Source organism: Gorilla gorilla, chromosome 17 (assembly GCF_029281585.2).
Source record: "Gorilla gorilla gorilla isolate KB3781 chromosome 17, NHGRI_mGorGor1-v2.1_pri, whole genome shotgun sequence".
Lineage (NCBI taxonomy): Eukaryota > Metazoa > Chordata > Mammalia > Primates > Hominidae > Gorilla > Gorilla gorilla.
The window spans coordinates 79,614,861-79,630,064 of NC_073241.2; positions in this window are offsets into that span (position 1 = coordinate 79,614,861).

The window sequence follows — 15,204 nt, forward strand, 5'->3', positions numbered from 1 at the left end:
GAGACAAGGTCTGACTCTGTCACCCAGGCTGAAATGCAGCAGCACCATCAGGTCTCACTGCAGCCTTGACCTCTCTGGGCTCGGATGATCCTCGCACCTCAGCCTCCCAAGTAGCTGGGGCCACAGGGGCGTGCCACTACACCCAGCTACTTTTTGTGTTTTTTGTAGAGATGGGGTTTTGCCATGTTTCCCAGGCTGGTCTTGAATTCTTGGGCTCAAACAACCCACCTGCCTCAGCCTCCCAAAATGCTGGGATTACAGGCATGAGCCACAACTCCTGGCTGAAATTAAGTTCTTAATCTTATGTTTCATCACCTCTGAATAACTTAGTAATTCCTACAAACAAAAAGCTTCTCCTGCATGACCAAGTTATAATAATCAAAATCAGAATGTTAACATTGATACATTAACTTTGATAGCACTGATATATTAACATTAATAACTTTCATCTTTAGACCTCAGTAACTTTTTGTGAACTGTTCCAATAACAGTCTTTTAAAGAAAATGATTGTATTTAGTATCATGGTTTGCATTTAGTTGTCATGTCTCTTTCCTGTCCTTCAGAAAGGAACAGTTCTGCAGGCTTTTTCTGAGATTCATGACTTTGATGCTTTTCAAAATTATAGGCCAGTAATTTTGTAGAAAGTCTATCAATTTGCATTTGTCTGATATTTCCTCATGATTAAATTTATCTTTTGGAGTAATATCACAGACTGATGCTCTGTTCTTATTGCATTCTATCTGATGGCAGTTTCATGAAATGATTGATGCCCTACAAAAAGTTTATGGGGACAATTCCCTGAAGAAATCCGCAATTTACTAATGGATAACTTATTTTAGGAAGGGATGAGATGATGTCGGAGATGAGGCCTGCAGTGGCAGACCATCAACATCAATTTGCAAGGAAAAAAATTCATCTCATATGTGCCCAAATTGAGGCAGACCAACAGTTAACAATAGAAACAAATAGTCAACACTGTAGACATCTCTATTGGTTCAGCTTACACAATTCTGACTGAAAATTAGTAAAGTTTGGCAAACTTTCCACTCAAGGGGTGCCCAAACTGTTGTGCCCAGATCAGCTCCAGACAAGAGCAGAGCGCTTTCAGTGGAAATTCTAAACAAGTGGGATCAAGATCCTGACGTATTTCTTCAAATTGTAACAGGAGATGAAACATGGCTTCACCAATACAATCTTGAAGACAAAGCAAAATCAAAGCAATGGCTACCAAGAGGTGGCAGTGGTCCAGTCACCCCAAAAACAGACTGATCAGGAGCAGAGGTCATGGCAAGTGTCTTGGCATGCTCAAGGCATTTTGCTTGTTGACATTCTGAAAGGCCTAAGAATGATAATATCTGCTTATTATGAGAATGTTTTGAGAAGGTTAGCCAAAACTTTAGCAGAAAAATGCCTGGGAAGCTTCATCAGAGAGTCCTTCTCTGCCACAACAATGATCTTGCTCATTCCCCTCATCAAACAAGGGCAATTTTGTGAGAGTTTTGATGGGAATCTACCTTACAGTCCTTATTTGGCTCCTTCTGACTTCTTTTTGTTTCCTAATTTTAACAAAATCTTTAAAGTGCACTCATTTTTCTTCAGTTAATAATGTAAAAAAGACTGCATGGACATGGTTAAATTCCCAGGATCTTCAGGTTTTTAGGGATGGACTAAATGGCTGGTATCATTCCTTACAAAAGTTTCTTGAACTTGATAGAACTTATGTTGAGAAATAAAGTTCATAATTTTTATTATGTATGTATGTATGTATGTATGTATGTATGTATGTATGTATTTGAGACAGGGTTTTACTCTGTTACCCAGGCTGGAGTGCAGTGGCACAATCAAAGCTCACCACAGCTTCGATCCCCCAGGCTCAAAAATCCTCCCACCTCAGCCTCCCAAGTAGTTAGGACTACAGATGCATGCCACCACTCCCAGCTAATATTTTGATTTTTTTTTTTTTTTTGAGACAGGGTCTCACTATGTTGCTCAGGCTTGTCTCGAACTCTTGGCCTCAAGTGATCCTCCCACTTTGACCTCCCAAGTGTTGGGATTACAGATGTGAGTCACCGCACCCAACCACCTTTGTCCCCCCTTTTTTTGTTTTGGAGATGGAGTCTTGCTCTGTTGCCAGGCTGGAGTGCAGTGGCGCGATCTTGGCTTACTGCAACCTCTGCCTCCCAGGTTCAAGCGATTCCCCTGCCTCAGCCTCCTGAGTAGCTGGGACTACAGGCGAGTGCCACTACGCCCAGCTAATTTTTTTTTGTATTTTAGTAGAGACGGGGTTTCGCCATGTTGGCTAGGATGGTCTCAATCTCCTGACCTCGTGATCTGTCTGCCTCGGCCTCTCAAAGTGCTGGGATTACAGGCGTGAGCCACTGTGCCCAGCCACCTTTGTCCCTTTTAAGTCAAACTGATGGTGTTTCAACTAATGATTCTTTCAAAAATGCCATGTGTTTTCCTGTTAGGATTTGATCTCCACCTAAAGCTATTTCTTTCTTCTTCTTCTTCTTCTTCTTCTTCTTCTTCTTCTTCTTCTTCTTCTTCTTCTTCTTCTTCTTCTTCTTCTTCTTCCTCTTCCTCTTCCTCTTCCTCCTCCTCCTCCTCCTCCTCCTCCTCCTCCTCCTCCTCCTCTTCTTCTCCTTCTTCTTCTTCTTCTTCTTCTTCTTCTTCTTCTTCTTCTTCTTCTTCTTCTTCTTCTTCTTCTTCTTCTTCTTCTTCTTCTTCTTCTTCTTCTTTCTTCTTCTTTTTTTTGAAAAGGAGTTTCACTCTTGTTGCCCAGGCTGGAGTGCAATGGTACGATCTCAGCTCACTGCAACTTCTGCCACCTGGGTTCAAGCGATTCTCCTGCCTCAGCCTCCCGAATAGCTGGGATTAAAGGCATGTGCCACCACGCCGGGCTAATTTTGTACTTTTAGTAGAGACGAGTTTTCTCCATGTTGGTCAGGCTGGTCTTGAACTCCCAACCTCAGGCGATCCCCCTACCTCGGCCTCCCAAAGTGCTGGGATTACAGGCATGAGCCACTGCACCTGGCCTCCTAAAGTTATTTCTTAATTTTATCATTGCTTGTCCTGGAGAGGCTGAGGACAAAATTTTAGCACCCTGTCTAGAAATCTCCTTAGCTAGATCATCCATTGCATTAAGTAAAGATTTCTATTTTTCATGTGATGGCAGCTGACCATTTTGCTTTACTTTCTTTTTTTTTTTTTTCTTTTTTTTTTTTTTGGAGACGGTGTCTCGCTCTGTCACCCAGGCTGGAGTGCAGTGGCGCGATCTCGGCTCACTGCAAGCTCCACCTCTCGGGTTCACGCCATTCTCCTGCCTCAGCCTCCCGAGTAGCTGGGACTACAGGCGCCTGCCACCATGCCCGGCTAATTTTTTGTATTTTTAGTAGAGACGGGGTTTCACCGTGTTAGCCAGGATGGTCTCGATCTCCTGACCTCGTGATCCACCCGCCTTGGCCTCCATTTTGCTTTACTTTCAACCAGTTCATAACAAGGGTCCTCTTTCCTCCGGCTACTGATAACATTGTCCTCACTTTCCTTTAGTACTTCCAGGTACTTTCTGCCAACAGCAAAGCCAAGATTAGATTCTAACATACTTGGAACTTTCATTCTCAATGTAGGCCAGGTCAGAACACAAGAGCACAAATACTGATAATGGTATCATTCATTGATTAACATACTCTCTAAGGCTATAATTTACTGTAAATTGCCATTTTGAAATATTCTTTAATCTATACACTTCAGATTCTCAATGTATATTTTTCTAGATTTGGATTACACTACCTGAATTGCTTGTCTAGTTTTTCACCCACAAAATCTTGTCTGTTTCTTTACGTTATTTTCTATGTATGTATTTTTTACTTTCTCTCATTCTTTTATTTTTTTCTTTTCCTTTAGTTGTTTCTTCTTTCAATTTCATTTTGGTAAAATACTCATTTTCATCTCCTTCTAAGACCTTTCTTCATATTCCCTGAAAGAAATAAAGAAATTAAGCTGTTTTCAGAAGGAAGTTCTGTAGGCGGATTGTTTACCTGCGACTCCAACACAAACTCCCCCATGGGAAGGATGCATTCAGTGACAACTACCCAAGCACAGTGAGACCACCTGCCACATTTTAGAATTCCTGAGCACTAAGACCTTGTCATCAGAGGGTAGCGGTTAGGTGGTGAGGACACCTTGGCTCAGGTGACAGATTCAGGAGTGGGGCTAGAGACGGGTGGGGCTTGGCAAGAGGGGCGGAGCCTGAGTGGAACCAAGCTTGGCAAGAGGACTGGAGCCATTACGGGTGACTGCAAAGGCCAGGCTCTTGCCAAGCTGGTCACAATCTGTACTGAGCTATGACACCCTGAGCTGCTTGGCCCTTGATTGAAAAAAACTGCTAGAAACTCAGAAGGCTCAGAGTGTTCTCTCTGCTCCCCTCTCAGAAGACAGAAAAACTGAGGCCCCCAAATGGAAGGGTTTTAGGTGGTCCTGGTGTCCTCCTCAAGCCATGGTTTCAGAGCAGCCCCTTAAAACTGGTGTGACAAAGGCAAGGGGCACAAAAAGGTGTGGTTCATAAAGCAGGGTTTAGAGGAACCTCAAATCAGAAATGATAAGCAATGCTCACCCCTCAATGGACTTCTAGGAGCACCCTCCATGTGTAGAGATCTTTAAGAACATATTGTGTAGTATTTGGCTGACTTGACTGATCACAGAGTGGGAATATCTTGACTGAAAGGGGGGAAATACCTCCTTGATGAAGAAGTGGATTCACTAAGAAGGAGAATCTAAGGGGACAAATTCCTGTATAAAATCAGAGTGGTGGTTATCCAAAGGGGATAGATTTGCTTTCCAGAGGAGAATGAGTCCCTCATGGTGGGGCACTTGGGGGAACAGGCACTTCCAGGTATGTCTCTGGAAGTCCCAAGAGTTCAGCTCCCAATGGCCTCTATTTTATCTTTCAGTGGAAGGCTGAGGAACCTGCTGAAGGTGAAGGAGTGAGAATCTTTTTATAATTTGAGACTATTTGGTTTAGATGGATTGCATTTTGAATCTATCATATAGAGGGTCAAAATCTCATTATACTATCCAAATCAACATCAGAAGTTAGTGAGAGATTCAGCATTCTGAAAGCTGAAGTTCATATATAGCTGTCTCAACTCTGGCTCAACTCAGTAGAGCAGGGCTGGAGTGGCAAGGTGGCACAGAAGTATGGCAGAGGTACGTTACATGAGTTAGAGTTGAGATGTGGCCAAAAGGTATCAGAATTCCCTAGAGCAGCAGTCCCCAACTTTTTGGCGCCAGGGACCAGTTTCGTGGAAGACAATTTCTCCACAGACCGGGGGAGGCGGGAGGGGATGGCTTAGGGATGATTCAAGTTTGTTACATCTGTTGTACGCTTTGTTTCTATTATTATTACATTGTAATATCTAATGAAATAATTATACAACTCACCATAATGTAGAATCAGTGGGAGCCCTGAGCTTGTTTTCCTGCAACTAGACAGTTCCATCTGGGGGTGATGGGAGACAGTGACAGATCTTCAGGCATTCCATTCTCATAAGGAGCCCACAACCTAGTTCACAATAGGCTTCATGCTCCTATGGGAATCTAATGCCATCGCTGATTTGACATGTGGTGAAGCTCAGGTGGTAATGTGGGTGATGGGGAGTGGCTGTAAATACAGATGAAGCTTCGCTTGCTTGCCTGCCACTCAAGTCCTGCTGTGCAGCCTGGTTTGTAACAGGCCACAGATGATACCATGGAAATAAAAGAAGCCCTGATTTGTAGAATTTCACACTTTCCCTTGGTTAATTATACCCACTATGGGAAATTTAAAGTTCCCAATCTGATGTTACTGAAAGAGTGGAATTGGAGAGATGCACAGTAGTACAGCATTACAGAGCACTTCCACCATAGATGCAACAGACAAAATAACATCAAGAGCACAAATAATAGTAAAATGTAGTATAATAATTAGAAGGGTGAGCTTTTAGTATTACCTCTGGGATTTTTAAAAACATCTATGTTGAAATATAATTCACATACCATAAAATTCACCCATTTAAAGTAAAATAATTCAGTGATTTTAGTATATTTGTAGAGTTTCTAACCATCACTACAATCAGTTTTAGAACATTTTAATCACCTCAAGCAGCAACATTATATAAATTTGCACTCACTCCCCATTTACCCCCAAGTGCCCTCCTCCTTGGCCCTGGGCAACCACTGATCACTGCCTATTGCACAGTTACCCTTTGTGGACATTTCACAAAGTCTATTGTGACTTGCTTCTTAGCATATTGTTTCCAATGTTCATCCATGTAATGACATGTATCTAGCCTTACCCATTTTGTTGTATTGGCATCCTTGTTGAAAATCATAAACGTTTTTTCATGTGTCTTTTGGCTGCATAAATGTCTTCTTTTGAGAAGTGTCTGTTTATATCCTTCGACCACTTTTTGATGGGGCTGTTTGTTTTTTTCTTGTAGATTTGTTTGAGTTCATTGTAGATTCTGGATATTAGCCCTTTGTCAGATGAGTAGATTGCAAAAATTTTCTCCCATTCTGTAGGTTGCCTGTTCACTCTGATGGTAGTTTCTTTTGCTGTGCAGAAGCTCTTTAGTTTAATTAGATCCCATTTGTCAATTTCAGCTTTTGTTGCCATTGCTTTTGGTGTTTTAGACATGAAGTCCTTGCCCATGCCTATGTCCTGAATGGTATTGCCTAGGTTTTCTTCTAGGGTTTTTATGGTTTTAGGTCTAACATGTAAGTCTTTAATCCATCTTGAATTAATTTTTGTATAAGGTGTAAGGAAGGGATCCAGTTTCAGCTTTCTATATATGGCTAGCTCATCATCACTGGCCATCAGAGAAATGCAAATCAAAACCACAATGAGATACCATCTCACACCAGTTAGAATGGCAATCATTAAAAAGTCAGGAAACAACAGGTGCTGGAGAGGATGTGGAGAAATAGGAACACTTTTACACTGTTGGTGGGACTGTAAACTAGTTCAACCATTGTGGAAGTCAGTGTGGCGATTCCTCAGGGATCTTGAACTAGAAATACCATTTGACCCAGCCATCCCATTACTGAGTATATACCCAAAGGAGTATAAATCATGCTGCTATAAAGACACATGCACACGTATGTTTATTGTGGCACTATTCACAATAGCAAAGACTTGGAACCAAGCCAAATGTCCAACAATGATAGACTGGATTAAGAAAATGTGGCACATATACACCATGGAATACTATGCAGCCATAAAAAATGATGAGTTCATGTCCTTTGTAGGGACATGGATGAAGCTGGAAACCATCATTCTCAGCAAACCATCGCAAGGACAAAAAACCAAACACCGCATGTTCTCACTCATAGGTGGGAATTGAACAATGAGAATACATGGACACAGGAAGGGGAACATCACACACCAGGGCATGTTGTGGGGTGGGGGGAGGGGGGAGGGATAGCATTAGGAAATATACCTCATGTTAAATGACGAGTTGATGGGTGCAGCACACCAACATGGCACATGTATACATATGTAACTAACCTGCACGTTGTGCACATGTACCCTAAAACTTAAAGTATAATTAAAAAAAAAGAAAATCATAAATGTAAAGATTATTTCTGGACTCTCGAGTGTATTCTGCTGATCCATATGTCTATCCTTATGCCAGTCCCACATAGTTTTGATTACTACATTACTTCATTCCTTCTTTTTCCTAATATTCCATTGTATGGATATACCACATTTAAATGATCCAAACATGAGTTGGTGGACATTTGAGTTATTTCACTTTTTGGCTGTTATGAATAATGCCAAGAACATTCATGTAAACATTGTTATGTAAACATATATTTTCATTTCCCTTAGGTGTATATCCTGTGAATTGGAATTGTTGAGTCATATGCTAACTCTATGTTTAACCTTTTGAAGAACTGCCAAAGTGTTTTCCACAGTGACTGCACCACTTTCCAATCTACCAGCAATAGATGAGGGTTCCAATTTCTCTGCATCCTCAACAACATTTGTCAGTTTTTAAGATTATAGCCATCCTAGTGGGAATGAAATGGTATCTCATTGTGGTTTTCATTTGCATGTTCCTGAAGACTAACGATGTTGAGCAACTTTTCATGTGCTTACCAACCACGTTTATCTTTTCTTTAGAGAAATGTCTGTTCAAATCTTTTGCCTTAAAAAAATTGAGTTGTTTATTGTTCAGTTCTAAGAACTCTTTATTTTTACTGGATACAAGTTCCATATACATACATATATATATATATATATATATTTTTTTACTGGATACAAGTTCCATATATATATATATATATATAGCAGGTATAAGGAAAATATTTTTTATATATATAAAATATATATATACACCTAGTTTGCAAATATTTTCTCTTATGTTGTGCATTTTCTTTTTTCTTTATTGATGTTGTCCTTTGAAGCACAAAAGTTTTAAATTTTGCTCAATTCCAGTTTTTCTATATATTCTTTTCACTTGTGTATTTGGTGGCATATCTAAAAAACCACTATCCAATCCAAGTCAGAAAAACTTATGTTTTCTTCTACAAGTTTTATAATTTTATTTCTTACATTTGGGTTGATGGTCCCTTTTGAGTTTTGTATATGGTGTGAGGTAGGGGTCCAACTTGATTATTTTGCATATAGATATCTAGTTGTCCCAGCATATTTGTTGAAAAGACTATTCTTTCCCCATTGAATTATCTTGGTAACTTGTCAAAAATCATAAATATATGGGTTTATTTCAGGTCTCAATTTCTACTGATCTCTATATATACACTTATGCCAGTAACACATGGTCTTACTGCATCTGTGTAATAAGCTTTGAAATCAGGAATTTTGTCTTGCAACTTTTTCTGGTCAAGGTCCTTTTGGCTAGTGTGGGTCTCTTGCATTTCACATGAATTTTAGGATTGGCTTGTGAATTTCTGCAAAAAAAGCAGGCTGGAATTTTGATAAGGATTGCATTGAATATGTAGATCAATATGGGGAGTACTGCCATCTAAACAATAGTAAGTCTTCTTGTAATACATAAACACGGTATATCACCTTTGTCTCAACATACATGTTTTAAAATTATATCTTCATATAAGTTACCTTTTAATCATGGCTGTACTTAACAACTGGCATACAAAATTCTTGAAAATTTACAAATTAACTCTCAGCAACAAGCCAGCTCCAGCACACCACTGCCTCTTATTGTTTTTGTATTTTCAGTATACTTGGCCAGAGAGAAAAAGGCTAGCTGAACCATGATGGAGTCTTTAGGTGGGATTCACAGCAGAAACTCAGCCTCCAAAAGGGCTGAGAGTAGGAACCATGGCCATAGGTCATCAAGGTCACGTGGCTGATGTGGATAGAAGAGATGGGCTGGGCAGCAGCAGCACTAAGAATCACAACTTTAGCTAAGGAGGGAAGTTAGGATGACAAGTGGCAAAGCCAGCAGCCACTAAGAATGAATATCCTTCAGGGTTTGGCATCTTGTGTAGCAAGAACTGCTGGTCTGGAAAGGACCTAGTTTCTAGATGGACAGAGAATTACATGCAGGTGTTCTGACAACAAAATGATGCCCATCCCGGAATAGCCTTGGCATTTTCTAAATCATGGCAGAGGCAGGAAAATAAAGGATTTAATATCTACCTTGCATTTTCAAGGTCACTGAAAACTGCAAATGTGCAAAATCAATATCTTCCTATCAAGATTGAGGTGATGGTTAAGCTGGCCATGGTGGCACATGCCTGTACTACTCAGCTCCCTGGAAGGCTTGAGCCCAGGAGTTTAAGGCTGCAGTGAGCTATGGTGGTGCCAACTGCACTCCTCCAGCTTGGGTGACAGAGTGAGACCCCGTCTCTAAGAAAACAAACATCACCAACACCACCACCAAAAAGCCTCAAAAACTGTTCTGAGGATTAAATAAAGGGGGTCAAGAAGAGGAAATTATTAAGTAACAGTTTCCTTTCATTTTGGATATGCCATTTTCAGTCACTGCCAACTGCCATCATTCATTTAAATCATTTATGAGAATGAATTAGCTTCTTTCAGCAACTTAAAGTCTACCCTCACCCTCACTGTTCATCTCAGACCTGCATCTGTAACACCACATTTCCTATCACACTCTCAGACCCCTGGGGAGGAAGAGATGCACCATCTTTCTACTCTGACCTTCTCTTCTTTGTCTTTTATTTCCTTAGGGATCCAAACTATTGAGGTGGCCTACACTTCTGATTCACTGGTAGATTTTTTTTTCCCACTTGTATTGATTCCAACTACAAGTCCTGGAGCCTGATTCTGATTTCTGGGCTGGAAGCTGATCCCCGAGTATGAATATAAAATCTGATCAAAATAGATCCCTTTTTGTCCCTCATGAAACCTATCTATAAATACCAACTTTAATCCCACACTTTGCAGAAGCCTCTAGTCTAATGCTTCCCAGCTTCAGGTCCTACGGTCCTTGCATCTAAAGAGGAAGGTCTCTTTGTTGACTTAATTGTGCCATGTGCAAGGTGAAGCATAATAAAATCCTTTACAATTGCTCTTTGTCCTTCATAAAATTGAGTATTGCTCTTTTTTCTTCCCAAAGCTACCATTACAGAAAATGTAGTACTTCATTATCCACTGCATTAATCAATAATGATTTAATGCATGAACTGGTTGTTGCAGGTGAGTAGGAGCTATATGGGCCAGTGGTGTTGGGGTAAGAAGAATTTATCAAGTCAGTTGTAGGTAAAGAAAAGCAGACTTATTAGAGAAAGTATAAAAATATGTTGCAAGAGTGCAACATGCAGATTAGTAAGAGAGAAGCTGAATGCAAGGAGACAAAGGCTTGCTAGGGATTTTATAGGGTGGTGCTGGTGCTGTGTGCTGATAACAACAAGGTTGCATCTAGCTAACTTGCATTTTTCTATCAGTCGAGGGTCTGGTGATAGCTGGGCACAGGAAAATTGTGAGTTATTTGTGCAGGAGGGCTATGCTGTCCTGGACCAGGAAGAAAGGCAGATCTATAGCTTATCTGCTTTCTCTTTTTGCTTTCCCTTGGTCCTGCCAGGCTGACTCCTTTTCTCTAATTGAGACTCCACATTTCCCCTGTCCCAACCCCCTGACAGAGCAACAATGACAAATCTTTGGCATGTGGGTGAGGGTATTTCAACTGCTTCCTGCTGACCAGAGGTGTAGAGTTGGCCTTACCTAGGATTGTTGTTAGTTAGGAGGTTACATGGGCCTAAATCCCTAAGTTGGGAGTTAATTTGGGCAGGGTGGCTATGGGACCATGGGGGAACAGCCTTTGCAGCCTAAAATTTTGTCCTGCTGCATCCAAAGGAGAGTCATGGAGTTCTCTTAGTGGCTGATACCCTTGCTACAGTAACATTTTGGTTTGAAATTGTTTTATCCTAGAAGACACAAAATGAGATATTGCATTAACAATACATGGTGCAAATAAACAAACTAACATGAGCATTATGATAGGTGGGAGAAGTGGGGCAACCCATGGCCAAACCCAGCTGGAGAAGCTTTGAAATAGTTGTGTCAAAAAGGAATTTTGAAGAACTCATTTTTGAAGGCCCTCTAAAATCTTGATGTTCTTTTTGATCTTTTTAAAACTTTCTTCTACCTGACCTGAGGTACTGATGGAAAAGCAACAAGTTTCATTTAATAGTATACAGGTGCCCCCTGTCTCAGTAGTAAGCACATTCAAAGTGGGTTGGTTCTGCAAGACAACCCCTGCCAACGAATTTAGGGCCTGTTGTTGGGCCTTGATGCTGTGACTGTAGCTTCCCAAGACTGCTGTACTAGAATGGTGAGATAATGAATACAGCACTTAAGCATGGGTATACCTGCCAACCAAAAGATTGCATGGGCTACAGAATTTCTTAGACCATTCCTCTCTATGGTGGGATTGTCAGTGGTGAGCACACCAAATGATAGGATGTTGATTAAGTTACATTTCTGTTTCCTTTCTCCTGATGGCCTTTGGAGGGCCCAACTTATGAAGGATCCTAAATTTGGAACTTGGCCAGAGGATATGAAGTCTGAATAGTTATATATTTGAACCCCAGGTATTGCTGCAACTATAATGCAAGTACTTCTGCATTTAATAGGCAAGTTTAGAAACATTTTGAATTTGCATAAAAAGAAGAACCCAGTTTCTTTTAATAAAATTCCTGAGGAGGGACCTTGTAACCAGGCATAGATGTGGTTAGTTTCGGTTCCAGTATAATTTGCATAGAGGGATCCCATGGTCCCCAAGGATCAAATGTGGATGGGTGGTGACCCAAAAAGTAGTCATCCATGCATAAGGGGGTGTGATATGGTTTCACTCTGTGTTCCCACCCAAATCTCATGGCGAATTGTAATCCCCAGTGTTAGAGGAGGGGCCTGGTGGGAGATGATGGAATCATGGAGGTGACTTCTCCCTTGCTGTTCATGTGATACTCAGTGAGTTCTCAAGAACTCTAGTTGTTTAAAAGTGTGTGGGACTTCCCCCTTCTCTCTCTTACTCCTACCAGGCATATAAGACGTGCCTGATTCCCCTTTGCATTCCATCTTCTGCCATGATTGTAAGTTTCCCGAGGCATCCCCAGCCATGCGTCCTGTACAGCCCATGGAACTGTGAGTCAACTAAACCTCTTCTTTGTAAATTACCCAGTCTCAGGTAGTTATTTATAGTAATGCAAGAATGGACTAATACAGGGGATAAAAGTTTGGCTTGTGTTATGTGAGTGTGGGGCCTGACAGATAAGGTTTTTAAATATCAATGAGATAAGAGAAAATCAAGAAAAAGCTGTAGACATATTAGTGAGATTGAGAAGTTGTCCAGTCTCGACCCCTATTCCCATATATTCCATCCCAGTTGCTGAACTGTTTATTGGCATAAAGGAATCATTATAAATTTTGCTGGCATTATCTTTTTCTTTCCCCATCATAAGGAAAACCTGCGGGGATGCACACTGAACTCATCAGAGTCTAATTATATGGCTCCCGTTCCCAGTTTGTTTGATTATAACTGAGGGTAGAATTGCAATGGGCTTGTGTTAAAATGCCTAGAAAAGGGCCAGATCCCTCAGATTTTCTGATGCAGAGGTGAACCTTACAGGCCATCTCTGCTGCCTTCCCAATCTGCTCTGTCACGGTGGATGACTACCACGAGGGATCAATTGGCCTAGGTTCCCCTATTAAACCTGTGTTTTTGGTGTACGTGTAAATGGTGTAGTTGAATCCAGAGTATCTGGCTTGTTAATAATTTCTTCTGTAGATAGTGGAACTGCTAGGAGTATAATGTTATCCTCGAGTGCCTGTCTGTGTGGGCATATCCAGCAGTTAGTGCTGTGCGTTATGTCAGCAACCTGACATTACTGGGAGGAGTAAGTGCCTGGCTCCAGCCATGGAGGCAACAGTTAGCCGTGATAGAATAAAAACAGAGCCACATTTAAAGAAAATGACAATATATAGTAAACTCAGGGAGATAGGAGAGAAGAAGGGCTAACACCTAGTACCTCAGCACATTGATGTTGTGGTGTGGGAGTAAATGACATTACTAGGATAAATATAAAAAAATTTCATCTGGGTGGTAGTCTTGGAGGTTCCCCTGAAAATATCAATTGTATACTACCTCTCTTATAAAAGCATCAGTATTAAGAGGGTGAAGTTGCTCGAGAGAGACAGGTAAATAATTACTGAGAGTCTGTAGTATTAGCTTGGTGCAAAAGTAACTGCAGCTTTTGCCATTAATTTTAATAGAATTGAATAAAAATAATCAGCTTGAAGAATAAGGTCTAAAAGAAGTATTGGATTTATTTTTATTAACTTTAAGGGAGGATAAAAAATTCTAAGTTCTTTGGTTTAACAAAACCTCTTTTACCTTTTTTTAACTTTAAATGAGTTTTTAATGTTTATATTCTAGTTTGACCATAAATAATGTCTTATCTCAGTACCAGCCGCTTAGTAACAGCAGATTTAAAGCAGGGAGAGAAAAAGAGAGGAAGATAGAGAGCTTTAAAAGAGTCTACTTAAGTCTATGGCATAGGTTAACCATTTGAGCTCTGAATTTTTCTTGTAATTTACCTATCAGTTTAAAATGTACACAAAAATGAGCCATAATATGTAATCAGCTGTAGTTTCAAAGGGAACAACAAAATTAGAAGATAGGATGTTTGAAACCGTTTTTTCTTTTTTCTTTTTTTTTTTTAAATACAGAGATGGGGTTTCACTATGTTGCCCAGGCTGGTCTCAAATTCCTGGGCTCAAGCGATCCACCTACCTTGGCCTCCCAAAGTGCTAGGATTACAGGGATGAGCCAACATGCCCGGCCTGTTTTTCCCTTATAAGTCTGAGCCCCTGGATTGAACAGAAAAAGAGAAAAAGAAAAGAAAGGAATGCAGAGGAAAAGATTAAGCTTTATAGGAGGGCTTGTGAGCCTTTCAGCCACGGCATGATGCGGGGCCAGCACCCCTGCCATCCTTGTTTATCTCGTGTCACAGAGAACCTTAGCACCCCAGACCTACACAGTGTGGAACAAATTCCTTCCACCCCTGCAAGTCACTAGTTAAAGTGAGCTGTTTACAGGGGGAGTAGAGAGCCCCTTAAGCTCAAGGCCATCAGGTGTTGGCATTTTGTCCTGGGGGCCCTTTGGCTCTCATGACAGTCCTGTTTCTAGTGGCCAAGCTTGTGGCAGAGGGGGCAAGCCATGCAGGGCTTTTTCCATTTCTTTTATTGGGGCAGTTTGCTTTTCAGTGGCCTGGCCTTCTGTACCGATGGCAGTAACCTGGAAGAGTGTTCTTAGGGAAACCTGGAAGGGGCTGGTGCTTGTAAAGCAGCCAACAGTTGAGTCTGTGTTTTGCCTCTGCATTTGTTTTTTTCTTTCTAACCCTGTTCTACTCTTGGTTATAAAAGACTGAGGAGGCTAATTAGAGGATTTTCTGCATAGGAGCCATGCTGTAGTACACAAGAAAAATAGACATTTCTTTTTGAGAGTCTCAGGGTTAAATTTCTCTTAATGTTTTAGGACGCAACCCAGAGGTGAATCTGAAGAAATAGACGGGGTTTGTCTCATGGTGGGACTGGAAAATGAGCCTCTCGTGAGCCTGTCGGGGCTAACTGAACCGCACTTCCACGTGGGGCATCCCGTCAATGAAAAGGGTTCCACTCAGTTCTGCTGAGGGACTCAAGTGCACTTTCTAACAGGGTG